Here is a 9718-nt window from a genome sequence, read left to right on the forward strand (position 1 = left end):
TAAAAATGGAAGAATATTTCCTTGGGCCTGGAATCTGTCTACATGTATTATTCAACCGCTGGCCGGCCTCTGGTCCGATATGGCTGAGGCCGTTTGAAGTGAAACTTCCTGGTTTTTAGGGCCCACTGCCAGCTGTGGTGTTTGATACTGCTCGCTCCTCTCTGAGGAATACAAACCCAAAGACCAAACAGACTCACTATGTGGCTCCACGTCTCATCGAGAAAGGGAAATCAGATACCCTACGCCGCCTGCTTATTTCCTAATCATCCTAGGGACAGCGGGCCTGGACCTCTGTAGACTCTGTAGACCACATAGCATTTGGCTGCACTTCACAGCCCACTTCAGAGACTGCCTCCCATTATCAAAGAAGCACATTATTCCCTACATAATTCCTCAAAGAGAATACAAAGTCAGTTCCTTCATCTTGCTTGGGGTAAAGTCCTCTTTGTTAGTCGTCGGATTCATGTTTGACAGGTCCTCTGCTGTCCTCTCCTAATTGTGTCCTTGGGCCCCGACTCTGCCCCACTGGGTAATCAGAAGTAATACATGGGTTTGATGTTTTTATTTCATAATAAAAGACAAGAAGCTTTATCATCTTCAGATATGGCTTTTACAGTAATTTAAAGGTCTTTTCTCAGTGTGTCCCTAGCTTCAACATGAATATTTCAGCTGTTACACATTCTTTCTCATATAGTTATTTACCTCAATACCAAATATGTGCATAACTTGAACTATACTGTGACATTGTTTTCCATTTTCTGCATTAAATACAAAATAAGGGCAACGTTTCCATCCAATAGTAGGCGTTTTTCCCATTTTTTGGTATCATAATTACATAATGCTGTTTCAATGCATTCCATAACTCCCCACACTTGCATAGAGGCATGTGGGAAAGGCTCTTTGGTAATTTGGACTAGATGGAGGATTATTCATTTTAGATAAACGCATATCCACACGGAATCAAAGTGAACATCAGGGTTAAAATTAACCTTTAATGTGCAGACTGGAATCCTAATCTTTTTTATGCTATTATAAAATGAAATGTTCAGCGCTGTACGCAGTAGGACCAGAATATTAAATCTTTCTTTGCTTCCCTCCCGTGCTCCGGTATGTCTTTCAAAGTCATCTAATCTGCCTTTGAAATATTAAGCGTGTTTTTTACATGGCTGCTCACTGCGGCCCTCGATGAAATCTGGCCTGCATTCAAAAACCTTATTGCCTCAGCACATGTGGTACATGTGGTTGCCATGGAAATGCCAACACTCAGAGGTTGCAGAGGAGCCTTTGTTTCGGGAAATGGCTGTAGGGAATGACAAAACACACGTGGGCGTCTGGCGTGAAGGATGTTCGATCAGGTTTTGATATATGGCGTGCCTCCTGTCGAGGAGGATATTTTTAATGGAGACAAATTGCTCCGAACAAGGTTGTTGTGTCTTCCTTCCCGAGAGTCTGTCCCTTTCACGGACACTGCCGGGGCTTCCACTGCCTCCGAATGCTGCGACGTTAGTTAAATTCATGGAAAAGCAGATGGCTGCCCCAGTCTTCCTGCCCACAGTGTTCAGTCCACACAGCTTTGGGTTGGAACCTGGGGCCCTGTGTAGACTAAGACCCAGGCCATTTGTCTCTGCCTGTCAATTACGCTTTTGTCTCCCTCGCTGGATAAAAACAGAGCAATTGCTTTTGTTCCGCAGCCATGCGTTTGTTTTCTTGTTATCTGTGCTGTGGCAGAGAGAGACTTTGTGAGAATAAGAGCAGCCTGTTATGTTATGAAGCCTTTGTTAATTGTCAGCTGATGTTGAATAGTGTCTTCTCCTCTAGCCTGTGATGAGGCATGGTCGATTCATTAGCTGTCAGCCGTACAGAAGAACACTGGTGAAGGCCGTGTAGTGAACATACAGTACAGAAATAGAGGGGAAGTGGAGGTAACTGCAGTTTAGCTGTCTTCGGTAGAAGAAATGTCTCAGTTCAGTCCTTCATAGGTGGAGAACCACGAGTCCATAATGTAGTAAGGTGTGGAGCAGTTGCTTTTGACTCAAAGTCATGTGTCAGAATAGCGAAGGCCCTCAGTTACCCCTCCTCGTAGGCTCACATTGCCAGGGTCTGCTAGTCCACACAGCATTCTGGGATGGGAGAACAATGTGCTCTGGTTTATTGGCATTTCTTTAAACCAATCACAATCGTCCTGGTCAGCACTAAGCACCGGACGGAGCCACGGTGCCGATGCAAAATAGCCATGCGAAGGAACTCGTCCTAGTGGAACATGTGTGTTCAGAGGTTTTTTTGGTCTTGCAACAGAAACTCTAATTGGACAGAGAGTCTAGCTAGCTGTCTGGATTTACCCTGCAGAGATCTGAGGACCAGGTAACCATAGTCCTCAGATTGGACAGATAGTCTAGCTAGCTGTCTGGATTTACCCTGCAGAGATCTGAGACCAGTACCCATAGTCCTCAGATGGACAGATAGTCTAGCTAGCTGTCTGGTTTACCTGAGATCTCTGAGGACCAGGTAACCAAGTCCTCAGATTGGACAGATAGTCTAGCTAGCTGTCTGGATTTACCCTGCAGAGATCTGAGGACCAGGTCCAAGTCCTCAGTTGGACAGATAGTCTAGCTCGGATTTACCCTGCAGAATCTGAGGACCGGTAACCATTCCTCGATTGGACAGATAGTCTGCTGTCTGGATTACCTGCAGAATCTGAGGACCAGGTCCTAGTCCTCAGATTGGACAGATAGTCTACTAGCTGTCTGGATTTCCCTGCAGAGATCTGAGGACCGGTAACCATAGTCCTCAGATTGGACAGATAGTCTAGCTAGCTGTCTGGATTTACCCTGCAGAGATCTGAGGACCAGGTAACCATAGTCCTCAGATTGGACAGATTCTAGCTAGCTGTCTGGATTACCCTGCAGAGATCGAGGACCAGGTAACCATAGTCCTCAGATTGGCAGATAGTCTAGCTAGCTGTCTGGATTTACCCTGCAGAGATCTGAGACCAGGTAACCATATCCTCAGATTGGACAGATAGTCTAGCTGTCTGGATTTACCTGCAGAGATCTGAGGACCAGGTAACCATAGTCCTCAGATTGGACAGATAGTCTCTAGCTGTCTGGATTTACCCTGCAGAGACCTGAGGCCAGTAACCATAGTCCTCAGATTGGACAGATAGTCTGCTAGCTGTCTGGATTTACCCTGCAGAGATCTGAGGACCAGGTAACCATAGTCCTCAGATTGGACAGATAGTGCTAGCTGTCTGGATTTACCCTGCAGAGATCTGAGGACCAGGTAACCATAGTCCTCAGATTGGACATAGTCTAGCTAGCTGTCTGGATTTACCCTGCAGGACCTGAGGACCAGGTAACCATAGTCCTCAGATTGGCAGATAGTCTAGCTAGCTGTCTGATTTACCTGCAGAGATCTGAGGACCATAACCATAGTCCTCAGATTGGACAGATAGTCTAGCTGCTGTCTGGATTTACCCTGCAGAGACCTGAGGACCAGGTAACCATAGTCCTCAGATTGGACAGATAGTCTAGCTAGCTGTCTGGATTTACCCTGCAGAGATCTGAGGACCAGGTAACCATAGTCCTCAGATTGACAGATAGTCGAGCACTGTCTGGATTTACCTGCAGAGATCTGAGGACCAGTAACCATAGTCCTCAGATTGGACAGATAGTCTAGCAAGCTGTCTGGATTACCCTGCAGAGACTGAGGACCAGGTAACCATAGTCCTCAGATTGGACAGATAGTTCTAGCTGCTTGGATTTACCCTGCAAGACCTGAGGACCAGTTAACCATAGTCCTCAGATGGACAGATAGTCTAGCTAGCTGTCTGGATTTACCTGCAGAGATCTGAGGACCAGGTAACCATAGTCCTCAATGGACAGATAGTCTAGCTAGCTGTCTGGATTTACCCTGCAGAGACCTGAGGACCAGGTAACCATAGTCCAGATTGGACAGTAGTCCGCCTACTTCCGGGATTACCCTGCAGAGACCTGAGGACCAGGTAACCATAGTCCTCAGAAGTCCACCAGAGGTTAGAACGCCGACACAGAGAAAGAGGACGGTAGTGGACATCCGGCCAAAAAGAGGGACGTCTGCGGCATTGGAGCAATGCAGAAAGTGAAACATCGCGGTAATAGACTACCCTATATTAAAATATTGTCACTCACTGGGAAAGCCCGAGAGGACCACGTCTAACATGGAGTTGGCGAATAGGAAACACATTCGGTTTCTACTTTGACCAGACAAGTAAGAAAGATATGACATCTGATCACATTGATCTACAGTAGGTGACATGTTTGCAGTTTATAATGCACACAACGAGTTGATTTGTCACTTCTGACAGCGTGGCTTTTATTTGGACTTTAACTCATTCCTACCTATTCCGTTAAACTGAAGGACAGTAAACAGGTCTTTACTTTTCTCTCCTTCGTTCAAAGTGAATATTCACCACCCAGCTGAGGCTCTCTGTGAGCCAGATCTGATTTGTGAAGCACAATGCCCACCTGATTGTCCAGGCAGAGAGACAAAAAGCTCAACGCTGATGATTGGAGGGAGCTGTTTTTCTGACCTCTCACTGAAGCACCCATAATCACAGTAAAGAATATCCTCAATCCTAAGGATTATTATCATACAGCCATTCATCGCAATCATTTTGTTCAACATACATAAAATTGAACAGTGAGTAAGCACCTTCTAACTGACAACCGTAATCCTGGAGGAACCGGTGAAACATGCCTGGAGCAACATGTTGTATGAAAATGTACTTATTAACATTCAGTGTGTTCCAGCTTACCTTTGAATATGCATACATGTGTGTTGATTACATAACTCTCCTCATAACACTCCTCCTCTCTCTGTCCAAGTACAATTAAATACACGTAGCTTCCATACTATCAACACAGCATGAGAATCATAAAGCTCTTCCTCTGTCTCCTCCCTTAGCTTCGAATAAAACATGCAAAGCATGCTGGGAATGAGAGAGAGAGTCAGCATGGGATGTAGAAGAGCTACGGTTTTTGGTATTTTCATGTGGTTTGTTGAGAGAAAGAAAGCAAAATTCAGAATCCAACCACATCTTACAAATTGGCCTTGTCCTGGTGGAGTTTGTAGAAGCAGCAGTGATGTCGCATGTACATGATTTAACTAATAACTATACTATATCATGATGTACTGTAATGAGAAAGACTGGGCATTACCAGCTACAATCTCAGCTAAGATGGCTGCAGCATGCTGTCAGTGCTAATGTTCAGTCAGACGATATTTCTTGATCAATACAAGGATCAATATCCCATTCATATTCCCTGCTGAATGTGATTGTTGTGCTCAGGGGACGATGGCCCTTATAAGATTTTCTTGTGTGTAATGGAGGTGGGTTTCTGGGTCCTTCTAAACACACACACACACACACACACACAGTTCATCTTCTCTGTCTGAGGAAACACTTGCCGTAGACAAAATGATTCTGTATTGTAAACATCCAAGTGTGTCCACCATATTTACACAGATGGCAATTAATGGAGTCTGTTGGTATAGGCTGGAGGGGAAATATTGCAGAGGAAAGTAAATAGCCTCTTGATACTCCTCATGCGGTACACTTTCAGGGAAGGCCGGCGCCGAGGTGACGCATTGCTATGCACACAGGGCCCCTTGGTTTTTAATTAAGTGAAACGGCATTGGAACACGCCGTGCATTCAAACCCAGGCCGAACCGCACCCCCCGTTCCTCCTCCGCTGTCATCGGGGCAAGAATGATGCAATTTGTGCAATTTTATGATCCACTGAATGCAATTACTGGACCTGTCAGTGTTTTGAGGCGTCTCTTGCCCGTGATGTATGCACGGTGCCGACTCAGCCCCTGATGGACCGTGTACACACTCTTTCTCTTTGCCACACACAGCCCTGCTCGGGCATACACTGACGGTGATTAGCAGTGTGGTAAAGATCAGCTATGTATGGAAATATATTCCATGCACCATGCGAGCTGGCGTTGTTTACAGTGGTGCTCATAAGTTTATCCACCCGGGCTAAAGTTGACTGAAAAGAGGAGTAAAAGAAATCACCTTTTGGAAATTGATCGTAATGCCTTAATTAAAAAAATCTAACTTTGAGGACACTAATTTTCTTATATAAATAAATAAATGTTCTTCCTTAAAATACAGGGGGCATAAGTATACTATATTAAATTCCCATAGAGGCAGGCAGATTTTTATTATTAAAGGGCATTTAATTCATGGGTCAGGATACTATGCATCCTGATGAAGTTCCCTTAGCCTTTGGAATTAAAATACCCCCCCACTACCATCATCTTATACCCTTCACCATACCTAGAGATTGGCATGGTGTTATTTCAGTTAGCTTGTAGCTAATAGCTGGTTTTATTTGCATTGGGAGATGATCTAATGGAAGGTTCCCCCTGCCAATGGTAAATTAATGGAGCATACCAGTATTTCCTCTATATACGTTTATTAGCAGCAGCCCGCCATTACTAAATTGTCATAAAGTCAGGTTAGTTGGGATGCATACTGGTCAAAAACCAGCATGGAAAATGTAGTAATGTCAACTCAGTATTTTGTTTAGTTGCTGAACTGTATGTCAAATGAGCGGCGACGTTAACTTCCCCGTTTGATTTAACGTTGTTCTAAGGCACCGTCTACGTCCTAGTACGGTTGGGAGTAGTAGTGGTCATAGTCAGCGAAAATTTGGTCTGGGATGCACTTTGCAAAATGTTGTGTTGTGTATCTGCAACTGTTCATTAGCTCTGTGTGTGTCTGTAACGTTGAAGCGGAACGGCTCACTGTAGGAACCCAGATATTCTCCTGATCCAAAGACTAGAAGTCCCAGTGGGAACACTGTGTGTGTGTGCATGACAGAGAAGGAGAGGATTATCCTAAAGACCTTATCATATAAACACGCCTGAGTATTGTAGATCTTGTTGTATTATTTTTACGTGCAGCTACACACTTGCTGATTAGAAACAAGAAAGTGGCTGGTAGCCACAGTGGCGTGTTAACAAAAAAGTTCATGTCCATCCCAGATCATCTGCTTTAAATAACAAATAGCCCTAATCGTGCTTTAGAAGGTCATTTTGAAGAAACTTCTCAATCTTTTTCTTTCTGTTCCTCTTCCAATGAGGCGCTGTGCTCGCGTTCCAGGGCCCCAGCCGACGATTTACTCCGAGGTCACGGACCGACGGCTCCTCTGAGCCACCACATCCCCATACCTGCTAAACGTTTCTTAGATGTTGCTATGGAAACAGTCTGATAGGCGGGTGCTTTGGAGGCTGCCCTTCTAACACACACGCCTCTGCACACACACACACACACACACCGCTCAATTCCAGGAGGGGAGCGCCGGGATCAACTTTCCGAGCTGAATGTATTATGTGGAGGCAGAGCAGATGGAGAAGAAGAGTAGGAGGTGGTGCTGGTGGGAGGCTGCGGGTGTGTCTTCTGTCTTTCCTCTTTCTCGTGCTTCATCCTTTCTGAGGTGTGAACGCTCTTGGAAACAGAGCGAGCCGAGGCAGCTGCCTCTCTCTCTCTCTCTCTCTCTCTCTCTCTCTCTCTCTCAGTCTATCTCCATTTCTCTCTCTGGGAAAGTGGGAACAAGCCAAAGTGAGGGAGAAAATGGGATAATGAGGAGGTGGGAAGTGGAAATAGCCTGTTACTGTCCGTTTGGGAAACTGACAAACGGCTGTAGAAGAGAAGAGACCTACAGAGAGAAAGTAACCCTGTTCCACCAAACACAAACCCACTTTCTCTTTGCATTTTGGGTAGTTGTGTGTATGTATAAATGTCAGTTGTCACTCTCATTAGAAATGGACTTTGACTTCCGAAAGACATATCCTTTCTCTGTGTGTCTTACCAACGTTGTAACATATGTAACATGTACATTTTATAAAGCTAAAGGGACGTTTACTGGCGGTGGGTGGGACCCGTGCAGAAGAGAAACATCTTTTTAAAAGTTATGCGTTTTAAAAACCTAATAATCTCTAATCTCAACCATTTGATTTCAACACCAAACCTTAACTATCTAACCTCATCCATCCTTTGAGACGCAACTCTTACCAGTTACCATTTAAACACGGATTCTTCCTTGTTACTAACCTGGTGCAAATTACCCACAATACAACTTGACTACCGACAGTGCGGTTGGAGATCCAGATGTGTTAGTATCTGTCTCCATGCCAGTAGTCTAGCCCCAAGCAGAGATGAGGAGTGGGTTACAGAGGTCTGGTTATGGCAAATGTCTTCAGTGTACAGAATAATAAGAAACATTGAGAGATCAGATTCATGCATGCACATCTTGTCAGTGTGTAACCTTCAGAAAATATACCAGCAGTTTAATTGTTCTTCACGCTTGTCTTAATGGTTTCCCACCAGTATAATGTCTCCAGCAACATGTGTGTGTGTGTGCGGGGGGGGGGGGGGGGTATTGAGTAACAAGGTAATGGAGCGGGTGGTGGGTATAGAAGCGCTGCTGACATTACCTGAAGTCATTACAGTCTGCGTCATTGTGTGTCTGTGTCACGCGTGGTCCAGTGTGTATGTTCCAATCAGCTGCTGCATCACTCACCAAAAGGACCTTTAGCTCCTGAGACCAGACAAGGGAACAAAGGAAGACATGACTTTACTCTGAAAAAATGATTTTAATTAAACAAAGAAATGCCTCACTTTATAGACCTGGAATCGGTAGGAGAAACGCGAGTGGAGATCATCAGAGTGGCGTGCTGTGTATGTGTGTGTTCATTGATGTGAGGAAATAAAGGGGCCGAGTTCCAGTAATGGATGCTTTCTGAAGAGCTTTAAATGAAGGGGCGATCAGGTAGCAGGGAGGTAGACAAGATGGGAAGATGGTGGCGTGCAGCTGTCAGCTTCCTGTTTCCCTCGGGGGACCCTCCTCTGTGAGTCAGGAGACGTAGGCCAGACACGGGACACCGAGAGAGGAGACACTATTGTCAACATGAAAGGCAGCAGGAACTGTATACTTTCTCTGCTGCCGTGTTTCTTAACCTTTATTGAACGTGACTGAGTTTGGGCTCTTTTACACAAAGCTTCACTTTCCCACTGACATGGTCTCTCTCAGACCCGGGAGCTGTAGAGCTCTACTACCTGAAACTAGAGACTCCAGGTGCATTGTCATGGGCACGTAGACAGTAGTTGTCAATGTTGTTATTGACTTTCTCCAGATGTGTCCATGCATTCAAGCAGATAGAAGCAGAGACCGAGACCAGCACCAAGACCAGAGTGTTACATGCATTGATCGTACATTAACATATTCTACAACTAATGCTTTTTCTGAATAATCTGAATAATCTAATGGAATATATTACAAATCACACCTTGGATTATAAGTGTTCTTTGAAAATGAACTCTTCTAACTGGTGTTGTAGTACTCGAGTACTCAAGCACTCTTGTCTTGGTCTTGTCTCGCATTTTTACTTACTAGTCCTGGTCTCAGATAAAGAAGACTCTGGGTTTTATTCCATGACCGGTCAAGACCACAACTGCAGGGATTTTGCTAAATTGCCTGTGCATTGTCTGATCTCTGTGTATGTGTCACAACTTGCAAATGCAACTAATAAATGGACTTACATATCTAATTTGAAATGTAAACCCTACTCTCCTTGCCCCCCCTTTACATGCACTCCCAAGAAAGTGAATGCGGGAGACAAGAGAAGAAGCTCTGGCTGTCTAACACATATCTGGTCCTGGTCTTGACTC

At 44.9% G+C, this 9718-nt stretch overlaps 1 long non-coding RNA gene across 1 annotated transcript in view; it reads right to left on the bottom strand.

Annotated features, from left to right (window-relative positions):
- LOC116686159 (uncharacterized) overlaps positions 1-9718 on the bottom strand; it is an 11121-nt gene extending 1403 nt beyond the window's left edge. Inside the window, exons 1-2 of the long non-coding RNA XR_004331166.1 lie at positions 9617-9718; positions 5144-5154 (exon numbers count right to left, since the gene is read on the bottom strand). This is a non-coding gene — a long non-coding RNA (uncharacterized LOC116686159). The remainder of the gene's footprint in view (positions 1-5143; positions 5155-9616) is intronic.

This window comes from Etheostoma spectabile, unplaced genomic scaffold (genome assembly GCF_008692095.1).
Source record: "Etheostoma spectabile isolate EspeVRDwgs_2016 unplaced genomic scaffold, UIUC_Espe_1.0 scaffold317, whole genome shotgun sequence".
NCBI lineage: Eukaryota > Metazoa > Chordata > Actinopteri > Perciformes > Percidae > Etheostoma > Etheostoma spectabile.